General features: G+C 44.8%; 1 protein-coding gene across 2 annotated transcripts in view; it reads left to right on the top strand.

Annotated features, from left to right (window-relative positions):
- Positions 1-21047, top strand: part of LOC127655851 (uncharacterized) — a 68004-nt gene that overhangs the window by 20210 nt on the left and 26747 nt on the right. The gene's annotated exons all lie outside the window — the stretch shown is intronic.

Here is a 21047-nt window from a genome sequence, read left to right as displayed (position 1 = left end):
AGCAACATCAGGCTTCAACTTTCAAGCAATTTGGCGATGATCCGTGCATTTAACAGCATGATGGAGCACCATGTCACAAGGCAAGAGTGATAATGAAGTGGCTCGGAGATCATTACATTTAAATTTTGGATCCGTGTCCAGGCAACTCCCCGGATCTTAATCCCATAAAGAACCTGTGGTCAATCCTCAAAAGGAGAGTGGACAAGCAGAAGCCCACAAATTGTGATCAACTCCGAGCACTAATAAGTCAAGAATGGATCACCATCAGTCAGGATTTGGCCCAGAAGCTGATATCCAGCATGCCAGAGCGAATTGCAGAGGTTATGAAAACAAGGGTCAATACTGTAAATATTGACACTTTGCATATATTGAATGTTTTTGCCAATAAAAGCCTTTAAAACTTATGAACTGCTTATCATTGTTTTCCAGTATACCATAGAAACATGTGAAAAAAGGATCTACAAATCCTGAAGCAGCAAACTTTGCAAAACACAAAATGTATGTCTGCCAATACTTTTGGCCATGGCTGTAATGCAAGTTGGTGTTACTTTGGTGTGCATGTCATACGAGCTCTTTGGCTTGTGCTTAGTGTTGTGCAGTGGTTGCCATGCTGGTCCTTGGCCCTGTAATTGCTGCTTGCATCTATATTTTATATTTATATTTATGGTCTTTCACAAAATTAGAGTCAATATTTCTAGGCTGGCCTGAAACAGTGGTATACTCAGTGTATTTGACCAATAATGCATAAGATGTGTGTGCTCACTGGCACAGCATTTCATTGCATTTGCTTCCACAGCAGCAATTCAAAATACTTGCCCTGTTTGTACAGTTCCCCTCTACAGTACTAGATGCTATCACTGGCACAGTGATGGCATCTAGTACTGTATTCTCAAGAGCTTTGAGCTTACCAAGTGCCATGCAATCCATCTATTTATCAAAATGATATATAATATGTGTACACACACTATAAGCATATACATATATATATATATATATATATATATATATATATATATATATACACACACAATATAAATACATAAATTATATATGTTATTTATAAAGTTATAATTATATAAACAGCAGTATTCAGAAAATATGGTCCCCCTATAATGAGTGCTATTGAACATGCATTTATGAGCAAAAACATAATTTAGCCATAAAATCCACTTTTACGAAAAATATTTTCAAAACAAAATACATATGTGATGTCCTATCATTAATCAAAACGGACTTCTGTTTTCTCATTTGCATCTCATGCTCTTCTGTATATACTATGCTAGTATATATATTAGATTCCTAAGGTATTTTGATTTAGGTGTATTAATTTATCCATCATGTGTTGTATTAATCAGTGGGATAATAAATAAAATGTACTAGCAAATTTCATTAACCAACTGTGCTCATTATAGAGGAATCCATGTTATAATTATATTGATAATGCTATTAAATTCTCGATGGTATAAAACCAAGTCATGATCACATTTGGATTTAAAAAAATAACCAAACACAAAATAAAACACCTATAGTTCTGATATGCTAAATGCTGCTTGAATACAAAAGAATGACAGTGATAATGCTATATAAGTGATGAAATTTAAATAAATAAAAGGCCTCTTGCGATGAACTGACTGAAGGGACTGGAGATAAAATGGCCAGGTGCAATGACGACATTTGTCCTGCGGTAAAAATAAATAATTTCAAAAGTTACTTACTTTCAATCAATATATATGATCTGGTTATTATATTATGCTTGACAATGTAAAGGTTGAATTTAGCAAGAATTATAGTGAGTGGTCCTTAGAAGCTTCTTCCAGTTAGAAAGATGACAACATCAATCTTTGTTGAACCCACACACTATAAGATTTACCATTATAGTCCAAAGCTATTTTCTTGTTCATAACATTTCAGTTTTAAGAGAGTGCTTGTCCATTGAGAAAAATAAATTTTGATACCAAGTTTGCTTTGATATAGTTTGTGAATTCTACCTAACACGATAACAGCTTGAGCATTTTGAGACACATATCATATGTAATTCTTTACTTTTTTACAAAATACCAATGAAGTTACATACCAGGGTCAAACAGTCCAATTTTCTTCACACCTTTAACTATAAGCAAAACATTTTTCCAAAGGTTAGCCACTTTAATAAACAAATACTAGAAGACAAATATAAAAAAAAAAACACTATAATGTGTTTAGTCTGCTCATGCCAGTGCCGGATACAAACATTGTACTGTATGACTACAACTTTGTTAGAGGAACCCACCTTAATCTATCTTTCAGACAAATCCTAATGATGACCACTAGCACAAGCGCAATGAAGGTCACTACAGCCACAACACCACCAATCCTGCGATTAGTAAAACCAACTGAAATAAACATGCACAAACACACAGAGGAGTGTTGAGAAAATAAAAGCATATCAAGACAAATCTATTAGTGCAACAAGGTAATCTCAATCAAAAGTTAAATGAACAAGAACAATCTTATTGAAACGTTAAGCAGTTTAGTGGTTACCATCGTATCTTACCACAATATTTTGTCCATTACAGAAAATGTAGCAAAGTGTAATTTAGTGAACTGTGGTCACACTTTATGTGGACTATTATTTTAGCAGATGGATACAGTTTAGCACTATATACAGTTTAAAACCTTACTTTTAGCATCTGAAGTAGCACCACTGGTATTGCCTGCAACAGAATGTTATTTTACTCTATTATTTTTCAGATCAGGAAAACTGGCATGAACATTTGCAGGTAAAAAGAGCATAAATCATATAGAATTCAGAATTCTTACAGAATACTTTGTTGCAAATTTCCTTTTACTTTCATGGTTGTAAAACTGCAGAAAAAGGTTAATGTCATACTTCCTTCCTTTACAACACTAGCCCACAACAAAAGATTGATTCAGATGAATTAGTGCTCACAGACATTAATCAGGGAATAATTTACCAAAAAAATTAAGTTCTGTGATAATTTACTAATGTTACTCGAAACCTGTATGACTTTCTTTCCTTTGGGGAACATAAAAGTAGTTGTGACCTTTCCACAAAATGAAAGCATACAGTGACCATTGACTGACAATTTTTCCTAAATGAAGAAAAAGCACAGTAAAAGTATCATAAAAGAATTCCGTGTAACACGTGTGCTATATTTTAAGTCTTTTGGAGCCATACGATAACTGTATGAAGTCATTGATGTCAAATCTGATATTATGCCATATTTCAATGTACAGTACATGGACACAAATGAGATTTGAGATCTATAGTGGAGAGGAAGACTTTTAATGAACAAAAATGTTCATTTCAGTCTGTTCTCCACACAACGCTATTGTATGGCTTGAGAAGACATTTATAACAATTTATAATAAGACAATTATAACACCCGAGCTGTATGGACTACATTTATGGTACTTTAATTGTGCTTGAAATGTTCTTTTTGGAACTTGAGAGTCCTTCATCACTGTATGCTTCTGTTACGAATTGTGTGGGAAGGAGGAGAAGGCAGACGGGAGGTGCGGATCCAATCGCGGCTTTTATTAACAAACAAATAATAACCATACAAACTCAGGAACAAAATAAAGGGGTCCACAATGGGAAAACGAAACTAAAACATGGGAGAACATAGAGGGGCAAAAACATCCACAACGAAAAGGGAACCTCGAGCGAAACAAGAAGATGCAGGAGCAGCGAACATGAACAACATATCAACATTCAACAAATGACAAAGGAACGGGAAAACAAGCGGGTTTAAATAGACAGGACACGGTGATAACAAAATCACGAACAGGTGCGGACAATAACACTGTGCTGGCGGAGAGGGCCGGGAAAGATGGGAAATGTAGTTTTGACACAAAGACAGTGAAACATGGGGCGGACAACAAGGAAAACGTGACATGGAACGTGAGCAGTTACGAGTGAAACAAAAAACACGGGGCAGACAACATGGGAACGTAACATAACCCCCCCTCAAAAGGACCGGATTCCAGACGGTCCTACAAAAAGAAAACCCACAAAAATAACAAAAACAAGAAGTCCAAGGAGTGAGGGGTAGACCCGGGGGAACACAGACAGACAAAACGGGGGTACAAGGGACACAGAGACAGTCCAAGGAGGCACAAGGGACAATTAGCAGTCCACGGGGGCACAAGGGACAATTAGGCAGTCCATGGGGGCACAAAGGGCAGACAGGCAGACCAGGGGGGCCGAGAGGGCAGACTGGCAGACCAGGGAGGCTGAGAGGGCAGGCAAGCAGTCTCTGGGGGTGTGTGAAGGGAACCGGGTCAGGTGGCCTGGGGGGCGTCCACCGGGTAGGGACAGGTTTAGGTGGTCTGGGAGACGGCCACGATAGGGGGACAGGTTTGGATGGCCCGGGAGCTGGCCACTGGGCAAGGGCCGGTTCAGGGAACCTGGGAGGTGGCCACAGGACAGAGGCTGGTTGAGGCGGCCTAGGAGGTGGCCGTAGGGTAAGGACCGGTTCGGGGTGCCTGGGAAGCGGGGCCGTGGAAGGCGAAGCCGCGGAAGGCTCGGGAGGCGGAGCCGAGGGAGGCAGAACCGAGAAAGGTTCGGGGGGCTCAGGAGGCGGAGCCGTGGGAGGCTCAGGAGGCAGAGCCGGGGCCGAGGGAGGCCCGGGAGGCGGAGCCAAGGAAGTCTCAGGAGGCGGAGCAGAGGGAGGCTCAGGAGCCGGAGCCGAGGGAGACTCAGGAGGCGGAGCCGAGGGAGGCGGAACCATGGAAAGCCCTGGGGGCTCAGGAGGCGGAGCCGTGGAAGGCTCAGGAGAAGGAGCCGAGGGAGATGGTGCCGTAGGCGGCTCTAGAGGCGGAGGCCTGAAAGGCTCTAGAGGTGGAGCCGAGGGAGGTGGCGCCGTAGGAGGTTTCAGAGGCAGAGCCCTAGAAGGCTCTGGAATCTCTGGGTGAAGAGCCGTAGGAGGCTCGGGAGGCGGAGACGTAGGAGGTTCTGGAATCTCTGGGTGAAGAGCCGTAGGGGGCTCGGGAGGCGGAGCCGTAGGAGGCTCGGGAGTCTCTGGGAGAAGAGCCGTAGGAGGCTTGGGAGTCGGAGCTGTAGGAAGCTCGGGAGTCTCTGGGGGCGGAGCCGTAGGAGGCTTGGTAGGCGGAGCCGAAGGAGGCTCTGGGAGAAGAGCCGTAGGACGCTCAGGAGGCGGAGCCCTAGAAAGCTCTGGAGTCTCTGGGAGCAGAGCCGTAGGAGGCTCGGGAGGTGGAGCCGTAGGAGGCTCTGGAGGTGGAGCCGTAGGAGGCTCGGGGAGAAGGGCCGTGGAAGGCTCGAGTGACTTGAGAGGCGGAGCCATGGAAGGCTCGAGAGACTTGAGAGGCGGAGCCCTGGAAGACTCGAGTGACTTGAGGAGCGGAGCCCTGGGAGGCTCGAGAGGCGGAGCCCTGGAAGGCTCGTGAGGCACAGCCCTGGGAGGCTCAAGAGGCGGAGCCCTGGGAGGCTCGAGAGGCGGAGCCCTGGAAGGCTCGAGAGGCGGAGTCCTGGAAGACTCGAGTGACTTGAGGAGCGGAGCCCTAGGTGGCTCGAGAGGCGGAGCCCTGGAAGGCTCGAGTGACTTGAGAGGTGGAGCCCTGGGAGGCTCGAGAGGCGGAGCCCTGGGAGGCTCAAGAGGCGGAGCCCTGGAAGGCTCGAGAGACTTGAGAGACGGAGCCCTGGGAGGCTCGAGATGCGGAGCCCTGGAAGGCTTGAGAGACTTGAGAGGCGAAGCCCTAGAAGACTCGGGAGGAGGATCCCTGGAAGACTCTGGAGACTTGAGAGGTGGAGCCCTGGGAGGCTCGGGAGGCGGCGCCCTGGAAGGCTCGAGGGGCGCTGGCTCTTGGACGGCCGTGGCTACTGGCGCTGGCTCTTGGACGGTCATGGCTACTGGCGCTGGCTCAGGGACGGTCGAGGCTACAGGCGCTGGCTCAGGGACGGTCGAGGCTACAGGCGCTGGCTCACTGACATCGGGGGCTAATGGCTCTGGCTGGTTGACCGTGGGTGATGCGGGCTCTGGCTCGCTGACCGGGGCTGACGAGGGCTCAGGCTCGTTGACCGTGGCTGACGAGGGCTTAGGCTCGCTGACCGTGGCTGACAAGGGCTCAGGCTCGCTCACCGTGGCTGACGTGGGTGCAGGCTCGCTCACCGTGGCTGACGTGGGCGCAGGCTCGCTCACAGTGACAGGCGTGGGAGCAGGCTCGCTCACAGTGACAGGTGTGGGAGCAAGTTCACAGACTGGGGCAGGCGTGGGCTCTGGCTCGCAGACCGGGGCAGGCATGGGCCGGGAGGTGGAAGACCGTTTTCTCTTCCTCCTCCGGGCAGACGAAGTGGACTGCGCTGGCTCGTGGAAAGTGACTGGCGTGGGGGTGAGCTCGCTGACAGATGGGGCTGGTGTGACAGGAAGTACCATGGGCGACTGGAGAGTCACCACTGAGGAAGGAGAGGTAGGGTCCTCCTCAGCGCGCCCACGGTGAACGGTGAGCCACTGACCAGTAAAGTTACCTCCATGAAGTCGCGGAGCTTCCAGTAGCGCATTGCCGGTGGCCGCTCTTTTAGCCAGTCATTAAGGTTGTCCCTGAAGAAGACCACAAGGGAAGAGTCAGGGAAGTACGAAACGCTCGCCAGAAAGAGGAAGTCGCGGATGTGGTCCTCTACCGGTCGGTCCCCTTGTTTTAGGCATAGCAGCCGGTAGCTTGCCTGTTGTACCGCTGGATCCATAGTAGTGGTCGTTTGTTCTGTTACGAATTGTGTGGGAAGGAGGAGAAGGCAGACGGGAGGTGCGGATCCAATCGCGGCTTTTATTAACAAACAAATATTAACCATACAAACTCAGGAACAAAATAAAGGGGTCCACAATGGGAAAACGAAACTAAAACACGGGAGAACATAGAGGTGCAAAAACATCCACAACGAAAAGGGAACCTCGAGCGAAACAAGAAGATGCAGGAGCAGCGAACATGAACAACATATCAACATTCAACAAACGACAAAGGAACGGGAAAACAAGTGGGTTTAAATAGACAGGACACGGTAATAACAAAATCACGAACAGGTGCGGACAATAACACTGTGCTGGCAGAGAGGGCCGGGAAAGATGGGAAATGTAGTTTTGACACAAAGACAGTGAAACATGGGGCGGACAACAAGGAAAACGTGACATGGAACGTGAGCAGTGACGAGTGAAACAAAAAACACGGGGCAGACAACACAGGAACGTAACAGCTTCATTGCATTTAAACTTCTTTTTGTTTTATGGAAGAAAGAGGGTCATACCAACAAATGAGCTTGAATGAACTTTAGGATGAGTTCATTTTTTTGGTGAACTAACACTTTATATAACCCATTTTAAAATATACTTGTACTGTAGACAATGGGTTCTCAACATAGATAAAAACATCCTATTATGAATATTTGGGGTCATCTTTAGACAAATTAGGTAGTTAGTAAATCATTAATCAGTGCAACTTACAGGAGCACAGCACCTTTTTGTAGACCTGCAATTTATAACAGAAACATAGTCAATTTTTGAAAACAAAGCACTTAAAGAAATATCAATTTAGCAATGCAAGAAAAATGTATTTGATGGTCAAACTAAAGTGAACATCAGTATATAAAAGCAGTAAAATTTACATAAGATATATAACATTGTTCTCTTACATTAATTTCAGGGCAGATGAGATTGTATTCCAGTTTATCAGGGTACACCTCCATGGTGGCTGTATTTGCCGTAGCATTTATAATTGGGAACATGAAGCTTGTTTTTTCATTGCCATCTGAAAATGCTGTCACTTGTTTCTAAACAGGAGAGGGACAGAGAGCGATTGATGAAGGGTATTAAGAATTGCGGAGTTAAGAACTGTAACGGTTACCCTGTCTTGTCCCTCTGTTGCCCTTTGTTTGATGTTAGCCTGATGTGTGCTTCTCTCCCTTGTTCCCTGTTTGTCTCTACCGTGGTTACCTTAACTAGTTTATGTTTCTTTTTCCCATCGTGGGTTGTTCTTTTGTTCATTTTGTGTTTTCTGATTAAATAAACTCAAACTGCGTTTGGATCCGCATCTCCTCGTCAGCCTCGTTATTCAAACGTTACAGAACGATCGACCGCACAATGGATCCAGCAGTTTTTCGGGCGAACTATGAACTGCTCAGCCTGAAGCAAGGGGACCGACCTATAGAAGACCACATCCACGACTTTCTGGTTCTGGCAAACGCTTCAGACTTCCCTAATTTCTCCCTGGTGGTCTTCTTCCGAGGCAACCTGAGTGACGGGCTGAAGGAGTGGCTGCCACCGCTGACTGGACGCTCAGCGCTCGTTGAGGAGACCCTACAGATCTGCGGTTCTCCCTTAACAGTGGACATCCTCGAGGAGAACCCGTAGCGCCTCCGCAGTATTGACCCTCCATTCACCCGTGGTTCGTCCTTTCACGCCAGTCAACGAGCCAGCCGGTCCTCTTCGTCTGCCCGAGGAGGAGGAGAAGACAGACTTCCGCCTCCGGCCCACGCCTGCCCCGGTCTGCGAGCCAGAGCCCACGCCTGCCCCGGTGAGCGAGCCAGCTGCCACGCATGTCACAGTGAGCGAGCCAGCGCCACGCGACGTCACAGTGAGCGAACCAGCGCCTACGGCCTCTACCGTCAGCAAGCCTGAGCCCTCGTCAACCAGCGGTCAGCGAGCCTGAGCCCTTGCCAGCCACAGTCAGCTGAACCTGAAGCCACGCCGACCAGGAACAACATCCCAGCTTCGCCAGTCGCATCAGCCCGGAGGAAGAGGAGAAAGGAGAGGTCTCTGCACTCCAGCCACCGCCTGCCACAGCCCCATGCTCTGAACCCCCCTTGGCTCTGCCCTCAGCGCCCAGCGAACCCAAGCCGGCGCTTACCACGGCAACCCAGCCAGCGCTTGTAGCCTCGGACGTCAGTGAGCCAGCGCCTGTAGCCTCAAACGTCAGTGAGCCAGCGCCTGTAGCCTCAAACGTCAGTGAGCCAGCGCCTGTAGCCTCAAACGTCAGTGAGCCAGCGCCTGTAGCCTCGACCGTCAGTGAGCCAGCACCTGTAGCCTCGACCGTCAGTGAGCCAGCGCCTGTAGCCTCGACCGTCCCTGAGCCAGCGCCTGTAGCCTCGACCATCCCTGAGCCAGCGCCTGTAGCCTCGACCGTCCCTGAGCCAGCGCCTGCGGCCTCGACCGTCCCTGAGCCAGCGCCAGTAGCCGTGACCGTCCAAGAGCCAGTGCCAGTAGCCATGACCGTCCAAGAGCCAGTGCCAGTAGCCGCGACCGTCCAAGAGCCAGTGCCAGTAGCCGTGACCATCCAAGAGCCAGTGCCAGTAGCCTCGATCATCCAAGAGCCAGAGCCCGAAGCCATGACCGTCCAAGAGCCAGTGCCAGTAGCCATGACCGTCAAAGAGCCAGTGCCAGTAACCGTGACCGCCCAAGAGCCAGCGCCAGTGGTCGGGCCCATCCTAGAGCCAGCACCTCTCAGGTCTTCCAGGGCTCCTCCTCCCGAGCTTTCCAGAGCTCCGCCATCCGAGTTTCCCGAGCTTTCTAGAGCTCAGCCATCCGAGTTTCCCGAGCTTTCCAGAGCTCCGCTATCCGAGTTTCCCGAGCTTTCCAGAGCTCAGCCATCCGAGTTTCCCGAGCTTTCCAGAGCTCAGCCATCCGAAGTTCCCGAGCTTTCCAGAGCTCAGCCATCCGAGTTTCCCGAGCTTTCCAGAGCTCAGCCTTCCGAGTTTCCCGAGCTTTCCAGAGCTCAGCCTTCCGAGTTTCCAGAGCTCCGCCTTCCGAGTTTCCCGAGCTTTCCAGAGCTCCGCCTTCAGAGTTTCCCGAGCTTTCCAGAGCTCCGCCTCCCGAGCTTTCCAGAGCTCCGCCTCTCAAGCCCCTCGAGCCTTCCAGGGCTCCGCCCCTCAAGTCTCTCGAGTCTTCCAGGACTCCGTCTCTCAAGCCTCCCAAGCTTTCCAGAGCTCCGCCCCCTGAGCTCCCCAGAACTCCACCTCTCAAGCCTTCCAGGGCTCCGCCCCTCAAGTCTCTCGAGTCTTCCAGGACTCCGCCCCTCAAGCCTGCCAGGGCTCCACCCCTCAAGCCTCTCGAGCCTGCCAGGGCTCCGCCTCTCGAGCCTGCCAGGGCTCCGCCCCTCGAACTTCTCGAGCCTTCCAGGGCTCTGCCTCCTGAACCTCTCGAGCCTGCCAGGGCTCCGCCCCTCAAGCCTCTCGAGCCTTCCAGGGCTCCGCCCCCCGAGTCTCCTACGGCTCCGCCCCCAGAGCCTCTTGAGCCTCCTACGGCTCCACCCCCAGAGCCTCTCGAGCCTCCTGTAGCTCCGCCTACGGGGCCTCCTGCGGTTCCACCCCCAGAGCCTTCTACGGCTCCGCCTCCAGAGCCTCCGATTGCTCCACCTCTCGATCCACTCAAGCCTTTGACGGCTCCGCCCCCAGAGCCTCTTGAGCCTCCTACGGCTCCACTTCTCGAGCCACTCAAGCCTTCGACGGCCCCGCCCTCAGAGCCTCCCGAGCCTCCTATGGCTCCGCCACCCGAGCCTCCTACGGCTCCGCCGCTCGAGCCACTCAAGCCTTCGACGGCTCCGCCCTCAGAGCCTCCTATGGCTCCGCCTCCCGAGCCTCCTCCGGCACCGCCTCTCAAGCCACTCAAGCCTTTGGCGGCTCCACCCTCAGAGCCTCCTACGTCTCTACCCCCAGAGACTCCAGAGTCTTCCTGGTCTCCGCTCCTAGAGCCTCCCACGGTGCCGCCTACCTCGGCTCCGCCTCCTGAGCCTCTTTCAGCTCCACCTCCTGAGCCTCCCGAGCCTCTCCCGGCTCCGCCTCCGAAGCCTCCATTGGCTCCGTCTTCAGAGCCTTCATCGCCCTCGCCTCCTTCGGCTCCGCCTCCTGAACCTCCTTCAATTCCTCCTCCGGAGCCTCCCGAGCCTCTCCCGGCTCCGCCCCCGAAGCCTCCATTGGCTCAGTCTTCAGAGCCTTCTTCGCCCTCGCCACCTTCGGCTCCACCTCCAGTGGCTCCGCCTTCTGAGCCTTCAACACCATCGCCTCCCTTGGCTCCGCCCAACACTGTTCCGCCTCCTGACCTGCCCAAGGCCTTACCACCTGAGTCTGCCATGGCCCTGCCTAAGCCTCCTTTGGTGCCGCCTCACACGGCTCTGCCAGCCTCTGTCCTGTGGCCTCTTCCCAGACCTCCTGACCCAGTCCCAGTCCCGTGGCCTCTTCCCAGGCCCCCTGACCCAGTCCCTGTCCGGTGGCCTCCACCCAGGCCTCCTGACCCAGTCCCTGTCCATTGGCCTCCTCCCTGGTCCCCCAAACCTGTCCTTGCCCTGTGGCCAGCTCCCAGACCACTGAAACCTGACCCCGCCCGGTCGATACCACCCCGGCCTCCTAAACCTGTCCCTTTGTGCCCCCATGGACTGCCTGGTTGTCCCTTGTGCCCCCGTGGACTGTCTCATCTCCCTTTGTGCCCCCCGTGGACTGTCGCATCTCCCTTTGTGCCCCCGTGGACTGTCTCATTTCCCCTCGTGGCCCCCCCCGTACTTCCTGCCTGCCCTCTGTGCCCCTTGGACTGCCTCCTTGTTCTTGTGCCCCCCCGGTCTGCCTGTCTGCCCCCGGACTTCCTGCCTGCCCAGTGTTCCCCCCTGGTCTGCCTGTCTGCCCATGTGCCCACTTGGACTGTCTGTTTGCCCCTGGTGCCCTCATGTTGTTCTTATGGATTTTTGTCTTTTGTTGTGTGTTATTAAGGATCGTCTGGTATCCGATCCTTAAGGGGGGGGCTATGTAACGGTTACCCTGTCTTGTCCCTCTGTTGCCCTTTGTTTGATGTTAGCCTGATGTGTGCTTCTCTCCCTTGTTCCCTGTTTGTCTCTACCGTGGTTACCTTAACTAGTTTATGTTTCTTTTCCCCATCGTGGGTTGTTCTTTTGTTCATTTTGTGTTTTCTGATTAAATAAACTCAAACTGCGTTTGGATCCGCATCTCCTCGTCAGCCTCGTTATTCAAACGTTACAAGAACAAACATAATAAATATGTACATTTGCTCGTTTACTAAAGCTATGTGCACACATAATGTGAAAAGAACACTAGAAGCGATTATAGATTTTTGATTTATAGCTACTAACCATAACTTAACTCTAACCATATTTTGACAATCACAGCATATCAGTTTAGGTGTCATCCCAAGACAAAGAGGATTTTTTCAAGAGGACAGAATTCTTGAACATCTTTCAGGCTTATAATATCTGTATAATATATTACATGTATTTACATACAGTACATTTTTATGATGTGTAAAATGTAAAAACATGAAATAATCACTACTGATATACAGAGATAAATACTATTACATAACATTTTAATAGAGCACCTTTAACATAATATTTCTTTTTTCAGTAGCTAGTTAAAAAAAGACAATTATGATTTCTTTAGACACAAATATTTACATTGACAAGCCACTGAGAATCGCAGTAACTGCCATGGATGTCGTTTGACAAGCTGAAGTGGATTTTTCCATCCTTCTGTATCTTTCCTGTGCACATGATGTCAACTGGTGCTCCTGATGTCTGTATAACAGAAGACTGGAGCCAGGACACAGCTAAGAGGGAACATATGAATAACTATTTATTCATTTGAACTGTTACAATAAAAATAAAACAAGCCTATGTACAGGGCAAATACTGATACACCTGCTCATGTATTGGCAGCAGATCAAAGGCTAAGACCCTGTTTCAAAATGGTATTAAGATGTGTCTTGTGTGATCGGATCACATGTGGTCAAGTGAGAAACATCGCTGTTTACACCTGGTCGCTTAAATGCATTTCCTGACCAATTGTGTTCGGATTTGGAGGGGAGGATCTCCGTTTCCTGACGACATAAATCAATCACTATGTAATTATGTTACTCCACGCAACTACAAAACAACAACATCAGAAAAGACAGCAGAAAAAGGCGTGCCGTTTCTCTCTCATTGGAATGTTGATGCGATCACCCAGGTCCAAGAAGTTGCGCTTATTTGCTACACAGAACTGTGATTATTTAAAGTTTTGTATATAGTGTTCACTTTTTAGTAATAAAATCATAAGAGATGCCCTATTAGTGTAAAAGCGCATTCAACTAGAGGCATGGCCTCTTCATGGGCATGGATAAATGGGCATCCCTACAGGAAATACAGGATGGTATTCACAGAACACATTCTTGAGGCTTTTTAACCTAGACGTAGCGTCCATCGCTTCACGGGTCCTCCCTGTCTAGAGATCTTACTATCCCAACACCCATTGGGTGAGCCTGAGCTCCTTATTATGGGCAGGCTACCTGTTATAATTTCAATGCGTGATGAAACTCAAATCGTTTCATAGCAATGTCGAGTGAACTGAATCATCTCCGGTTACACATGTAACCTCAGTTCCTTGAGATGAAGGGAATGAGACATTGCTAAACTCGGCTGCACTACTACTTCAGAGTTTCGAGGTACGAGTGATGCGTTCTTGTCCTTCAGTCAGAACATACTGAAGAAATGGTGATTTAGCACCCACTAATATAGAGCAAATGAGTGCCTAAAAGGGCAGGACTCATACACCATTGCCAATCATAAGATTGACATTATTATACAAGGGCTCCAACAAGGTAGTTGGAGAGGAAATTCCCCCAAGCATTTCACTGCAATGTCTCATTCCCTTCATCTCAGAGAACTGTGTAACCGGAGACATTTTACAGTCCACCCCTCCCCTGCCATTACCCACACTCACCAGAGAAAACTTGTGATCCAACCCAACCTAGAGCTCCTTGATCTGCACCGATGCGGGGGATTTCCATCAGATGAGAATATTATGACATCCATATTAGGACTTCCTTAGCCATATAAAAATAATCACCTGACTTACTCTTATTCAATGTTCATTCAATAATACTCACATGAATCTATGATTTTATTACACTTGTTTGGAAATAATAGTAAGGGACATAACAGAGCAGAAGAAAGAAATATAATAACATAATGCTAAAGGTAGACTACATCTGTATCTTAAACTTAATAATTCTGTCACAACTGTAAAATATACTGTCTCAATGGATTTTACAATTGCAAACATACTACTGAAGTTCCAGCAGCCAATCACATCAGCAAATATGTATCACCCCACAAGTTTTTTTCTGAGATAACATCAGGAAATTACATAATCATACAGTCTCCTCGTCCAAACAACAAACACTTTATATCAATTGTGGGCACATAGTGAAAAAAATTGTTTCCTGCTGCAATCTTTCTTCATGCAAATGTATTTGTTTGTGTCAGAATCAGACCCATGGAACTGTCGAGGGTATCTTTAAACTTATCCTAATCAGTCTCTTCACGGGGCTAAATTAACACGATTTAACAGGTTTTATGACAGGATTTGACACAAAATATCTTAATGACATTTGTGGTCGGTGGGCCGCGCACCTCGGGTAAGAGGTGAAGGTGAAGCGTTACATTAAAACTAATGGGCATCAGTGACACTCACACGTGAAAGTGAACGTCAATTAATGATTACGAATAGAAAACCGAGCGAAACGCTTATTTTACGCTTATCTTACAACAACGTAGTGAACCCGGTCGTAGATGCAGATAAATAACTTCAGATTATTTCAGAGAAGAATCGACATTGCGAAACGGCTCTTGTAATAACTTGTTCCTACTCCTTCGCCTTCTTGTAGCCACAGTAGGAGTGCAGAAGGAAATAATTAGACACACATAAACAATTTAGTAGCATTAAAAGAGCTTACCAAGAAAGACGGCAAGTATTGGTGTCATCTAGAAGAATGAAAGAACAACTATAGCGAAAGTGTCCGTTCTTCCTGATTTCAACATGTGAAGTGACCAGGGGCATGTCTAGGGGGAGGCTGAGGGAGGCAGTGCCTCGCCTAGGATAAGCTCTGCCTCCCCTGAGAATTTGAGAAATAATCTGTCCATCTGTTGTTTTGAGTGTAGCCCGAATGTATTTTGAATAGTTGACTGACAAATATGAAACCGGACAAAAGCCTATGTAAACCCCCGAAATCATAAGTTGCCTTATTTCATTGTGCTTTGGCTTTGCACATACTGCATACAGTCTGTAAAAATAGACATAAGCATAATCTAGCCTATAGAATAAGTTTCTTTGTTGTCGGTAGCCTATGGGCGACTCCGTTTCTTCCTCTCTGTTGAATATGCAGCAGGTAGGGGAGGAGCTTGCACAGTCGTTGACATCAACTAACGTTACTTATTGGCGAGTTAACGGCAATTAGCAGGAAAGACAGCAAAAATTAAGCAAATGAGGCTTTGGGGATTTTTCCAAAAGAAGTCAGTGGGTAAGAATTCACATTTGTTTTTGTCCTTAAAGTCTTAAGGTCATCATCTAGCTGGCTTTCACCCACAGTAGGCTAAACCTCAAGAGTTGTAGCCTCTAACCTCCTTGTTCAGATTGACGCAGCTTGGTAGCTCCAAGTTAACGCAGTCACCTCTCACGCCCCGTTCTGAGCGTATAGGCCTACTTTTCTTGTTTATCAGGTGTTGTTTTCGCTAAGGATAACCAATAAGCATTAACATAAAATGTATGTGTGACTTGTTTTGTGATATTAGTTTGTAGGAAATATACACTTTGATTTGATTAAATGGTTTTGTAGAGTGTAGCAAATATGAGCTACAGACTGAGGAGCTGTGCCAGAATCAGGCATGGAAACTGGTAACAATTAATCCGTCACTTTACTTTAGAGAAAGTTAAAAGTGAAACATTGTTTATCTCAATGATCCTAATGAAAGGATTTTGACAGATGAATTATTCTCATAGAGATGATGAGAATTATATACAGTTCTATGCCATTGTGTGTCAATGAACTTAGACTAAAGTCATTCATGTATTGCTTTAACTTAGGATCTTATACATCATTTTGACTATTTATGTAAAAAAATACAAATTATTTATATTCAATATTTTTTTACCTCACTTTACTCACTATAATACTCTTTATGATGACTTTATGGTAATGTACATGAAAATTCAAGAATCATGATAGATCTAAGGGCAATCCCACTGATCTGCTCTTCCCAATACATTTTCTTCAATGGTATTGGTCTACACTTTGACATATGTAGCACTTGATGAATTAGTTGTTTGAAGCTGATTTGCAATAAGTTATGTGCTGTATCTGTTCTTTTGCATCACAGATGATTCAGGGAGGAGAGAGGATGTTGAGGATAGTACTAGAATGGAAGATTTAGGAACTGTAGAAACAGGCCCAGCCAGAGCAAAACTCAAAGAATACCCTCTCACCAGCTTTGGACTACAGGGAAGTGGTTGCTAGTGTGAAAATAAAATTGTCTGGGCTAAGCCCCGGATGTCCTTCAATGCTGGAAACGCCTCTGCATCTGATGATAAATTACAATTTAAAAGTGGATTGTTTTGTGCATATTTTTCCATCGCTAGCAGATTAGTGAGGTCTGACACAACAAAAATCCAGTTTAAGCCCTAGGGGCCCTGTGCCTATCTCTGGGTTCCTGGCTTAGAAAAAGATATGCATTGAAACAGATTGTGTGTAGTATAGCTTAATTTTGCGCCGATTTTTTCAATTGTTTATGTTGCCCCCCCAAACATGATATCCTGGTAACCCCTCTGTGAAGTGAGGCAATACGCATCGGGGTTATTTTTCTGAATACCAGTGCTGAGCTGGGCCAATGAAGTCATGACCAAATGCGCTAATAGACAGTGGACCAATCAAAACTGATCACATCACTTGACGTATTTTGACAGGTCGGTTGACAATGTGTGTAGTTAATCACTGTCCTAACAGTCGAACTAAAGACTGTTATCTATCTATCTATCTATCTATCTATCTATCTATCTATCTATCTATCTATCTATCTATCTATCTATCTAATGTTTTAGCCTACATAGCAAAAATATTATTCAGAATAAATAAAATTTATTTGTAAAGTGCTTTTTAAAATGTTTTGTCCTTGATGATACTCCGAGCAAGCTACCCACGTCCGGTAGCGGGTGAGGAGGCTAGCAGTCCGCATTTAAGGTAAAGTGTTTGATTTGTTTGGGTTCCTATTTGCTGGGGGCACGGTCTAATTGTGAGTACTAATGACTTGTGACCACCGGCGCTTGTTGTGTGTGTGTGTGTGTGTGTGTGTGTGTGTGTGCGCGCGCGCGTGTGTGCTTGTGATTGAGTGGGGGTATGAAGGCAGGTAATTTTCCTCATTTCCATGCCTCAGTTACTGTAGCTAATCGATGGCAGTTATGTATTTAGCTTGATTGGAATCAATGGTATTTACTTTTGATTATTTTGTTTTGGTGAATTTATTGTAAGGTATTTATTAATGTTTGTGTTGGATATGTATTGAATTGCTGTGTATTTGTGGTTCACGTGAGTCATTAATTTAATGAATGTAGGACAAATAGGCCTTGAAAGCTGGACTGAATATGAATCTGTGTTGATGTTCGTGCAGTTTAAAAGCTTGTATAGGCTATTTATTGTTGAACATACAATGTGAACAAAGCTCTTAATATCTCACGCATGTAGCTACTGTAGGCCTAATGATGGTTATCGACCTGATGCTCCCTACAGTGTTTTAAATTTAAGATTTGTTATATTTTACTGAACCAAATGTGAGGTGGTGAAGCGTTTTTGATGCCCAAGCAAAATGAATGGTCCAGTAAATAACCTGTATATGCGAGAGAGTGATTTGTCTGACTTTCTACACACTCATCTCCCACGAAAGAATTGTATTTTATCTAAACAATAACAGCAGCATGAGCGTATCTTGTGAGTCTGTAATGAATGAGGATCCTGCTGTCTTAAGTAGCCTACACAAGCTCGCTTGAACGGACTCTTCGGATACCGACTACAATCAATAGGACTATCTTATTTAAAATGCACAGAATTATCCTCATATCCTCAGTCCTCATTAAAATATGTCCAACCTTTACATATATGAATAACACTGACAGGCGTCGGAGCTTTTCGGGTTAGCCTGTTCAACAAATGCATCTAATGCATGACATTTTCAGCCTCCCATTAATCATTATCATTAATAACACAGTGTCATCATGGGACGGGAATATAGAATTCAGTGTAAGTTACACTGTTAAGCCTTGTTGTAAATTACATGGTAAATAACTGTAAAATAGCCTGGTAAGGTCTAACAGTGTAAATTAATCTATTTTCCGGCTGCACCTGAATTAGAAATATAGAAATTTGCATTTTCTAGTGTTTTTAGTGTTCACTTAATTCCCTGTCAATGTGATGTCAAAATGTGATTTATATTAAAGTATACATAACCGTGGTAATCTCCAATAATCATGAATAAAGCAAACCATTGCTGTTATCTTTTTCTTAGGGCGTCATGGCTACTTAATTAGTGCTTGATTTTAAGGATTGATCAGCTTGGATGGGTTGATAAAACAGTTTGATCAGACCTTTAATTAGAACTAAGAAATGAATTACGACATTTAAAAATTAGAACTAAGAAAATAATTACGACATTTAAAAATTAGAACTAAAGAAAATAATTACGACATTTAAAAATTAGAACTAAAGAAAATAATTACGACTTTTAAAAATGACCTGAGATTTATTCTGAATGGATAAATAGATGAACAGTCTCATTTCAAACAAGAATGCACACTGCACAATACTATCTTTATTTATTTCACAAGCGAGTTTCTTACAATAATTAAAGTAGCATTGCAATTAATCTAAGCAAGTATTGTAGATTTAACATGTGCATGCTAATTTGCAACAAAGTAATCTCAGTTACAACATCGAAGTAGAAATGTAAACGAAACGACTTACTGAAATAATAATGATGAAATGATAAAGGCATGATTTTTAATATAGATTGTCAGAAAGTGTGATTTAATATAGTTACCCTTCATGTGAAAATGAGAAGAATTGTTTGGAATGAATAACACTCAAGTTGTTGTGTTTTACATTTAGAAAAAAATCAAACGTGTTTCCGTCCAAGCAACAACATTTCTACACTTGTCTTCATATTTAAATGCCCTATTTTCTGAATTATTATTGCTGTTGTTGTTAGGCAACTATGAATTATAGTAATAACTATAAAAGCAGCAATGATAATTATAAATAAAATAAGTAAATTCATTACGAATTTTATTGATTTCATTCATCTGTTCAACAGCAAGGTTTGGTCTAACCTCAGAAAACAGTTCACAAAACCAACAACATTATTAACTTCAAAGCTTCTTTTGATAATTTTTTTAATGTTTTTATCTTTATGTCTCAAGGGACTGGGTGCTCTGACATCGCAATTCTTGAGTGCTTTCTCCCAAACGGGCATTATGTGTGTGTGTGTGTGTGTGTGTGTGTGTGTGTGTGTGTGTGTGTGTGTGTGTGTGTGTGTGTGTGTGTGTTTTGCTAAATAAAATGAACTGGTTCATTACAAGTCTTTGGGCAGTTCCAAATGAGAATCACGATTTAAAACCTAACTCTCTACCCTAAACCAAACCGATATTTTCATAAAGCAAACGTGAGATGAAAAACAAACTTTCGGATCATCCACGTCATTTTGTGGTGCTGAATGTCATCACGACACTTCATAATTATTTCCACTGATTACATAGGGGATTACAGTGTATTTTTAGTCATATTGTAGGCCCTATACCGTATATTGTATATTTTTGTATACAGTCTTATTTTGTGTATACTGTATATTTTATATTATTAGGTGTATATTGTGTTGTGTAATAAGATGTGTAAATTGTGTTATGTCATATAAGTTTATTGTAATTGTCATACTGCTATGTTGCTTGGAACTGCACCCAAGACATTCACCCACTGTTGCACTTGTGTATATGATTGAGCAACACTTTCGGCTCACCACTATCTTGCTCAGGACTCATACCAGTCCTTTTGTATTGCCTATGCACAGGGTTGGGAGGGTTAATTTTACTTTTGAAATGTATTCCACTATAGATTACAGAAATGTAATTACTATTCCGTTAGATTACTCAAGGTCAGTAACGTATTCTAAATAATTTGTATTACTTCTTCCGCACTGATTTAAATTGTAACTGTAGTGGAATACAGTTACTTATATTTTGTATTTTAAATATGTATTCCCGTTACATGTATTTTGTTGCATATGCAACACTCTATCAACTGAGCTACCACACAATTGGATCACTCTTAAACAAGCTTATAAATGTAGTTGGTAATGTAATGCATTGGTTAAACATGATGTTAAAATGAGTCGCTATAATAAAAATGCTCAGATGTCATAAGATAGCATTGTGTGAGGAACAGAGTGGAAAGTCATAGTGTTTATGAATTGATAATCTGCCATTTTACTCATTATTTGTGTCAAAGTCACATAAAAGTCATTGTTGTTTTTGCGCTTCTAGGTCACATAAAAATCATTTAGCAAAAATGTTGTTATTGTAACATGATTCTATGACCAGGTTGTGAATGGCACTGGGTGAGAAATATGGAGTCATCAGAGACCGTAATATGATGAATTAACCAGTCGAATTTAACATCCTCTCACACAAACTTTTTTCTTGATTTCATTCAAGCTAGGAAAAAAGTTACTTTTTACTTTTTTAATACTTAAGTACAATTTCATGTGAATACTTTTTTACTTTCACTCAAGTATATTTTTGGCTAGATTCTTGGATTTTTAATAAGTACAATTTTCACTAAGTATCCATACTATCACTTTCACAATTTCTGAGTACTTTTTACACCCCTGCGGAGAACTACCCGATCATTTGAAAATGCATTACGTGGCCAAGTGCAAACAGGCCCTTTGACCACATTCGTATGTGGTTTTTGTTAGATAAAAAACTGTTTAGACCCCTTAGACCTGTATTTAGGGCTAACCACATGTGATCGGATTACCTGAAATGGTTCTTAATACCAGCTGGAAACTGGGCCTTACAGAGACCTTTCTTACCAAAGCAACCATGCACTGCTTTCTTATCCCTGACTGTTAGTGGATGCTCTTGACATGTCTCTCAAGCAGAATTCAACTGACTACTTTCTTTGAAAGTGATTAGGAACTAATCTGTATATTAAAAGGTGTATGAAAAAACCTAATGTGACACTATG

The sequence above is a fragment of the Xyrauchen texanus genome, chromosome 15 (assembly GCF_025860055.1).
Source record: "Xyrauchen texanus isolate HMW12.3.18 chromosome 15, RBS_HiC_50CHRs, whole genome shotgun sequence".
Taxonomy (NCBI): domain Eukaryota; kingdom Metazoa; phylum Chordata; class Actinopteri; order Cypriniformes; family Catostomidae; genus Xyrauchen; species Xyrauchen texanus.
This window is presented reverse-complemented; position numbering and strand designations above follow the sequence as displayed.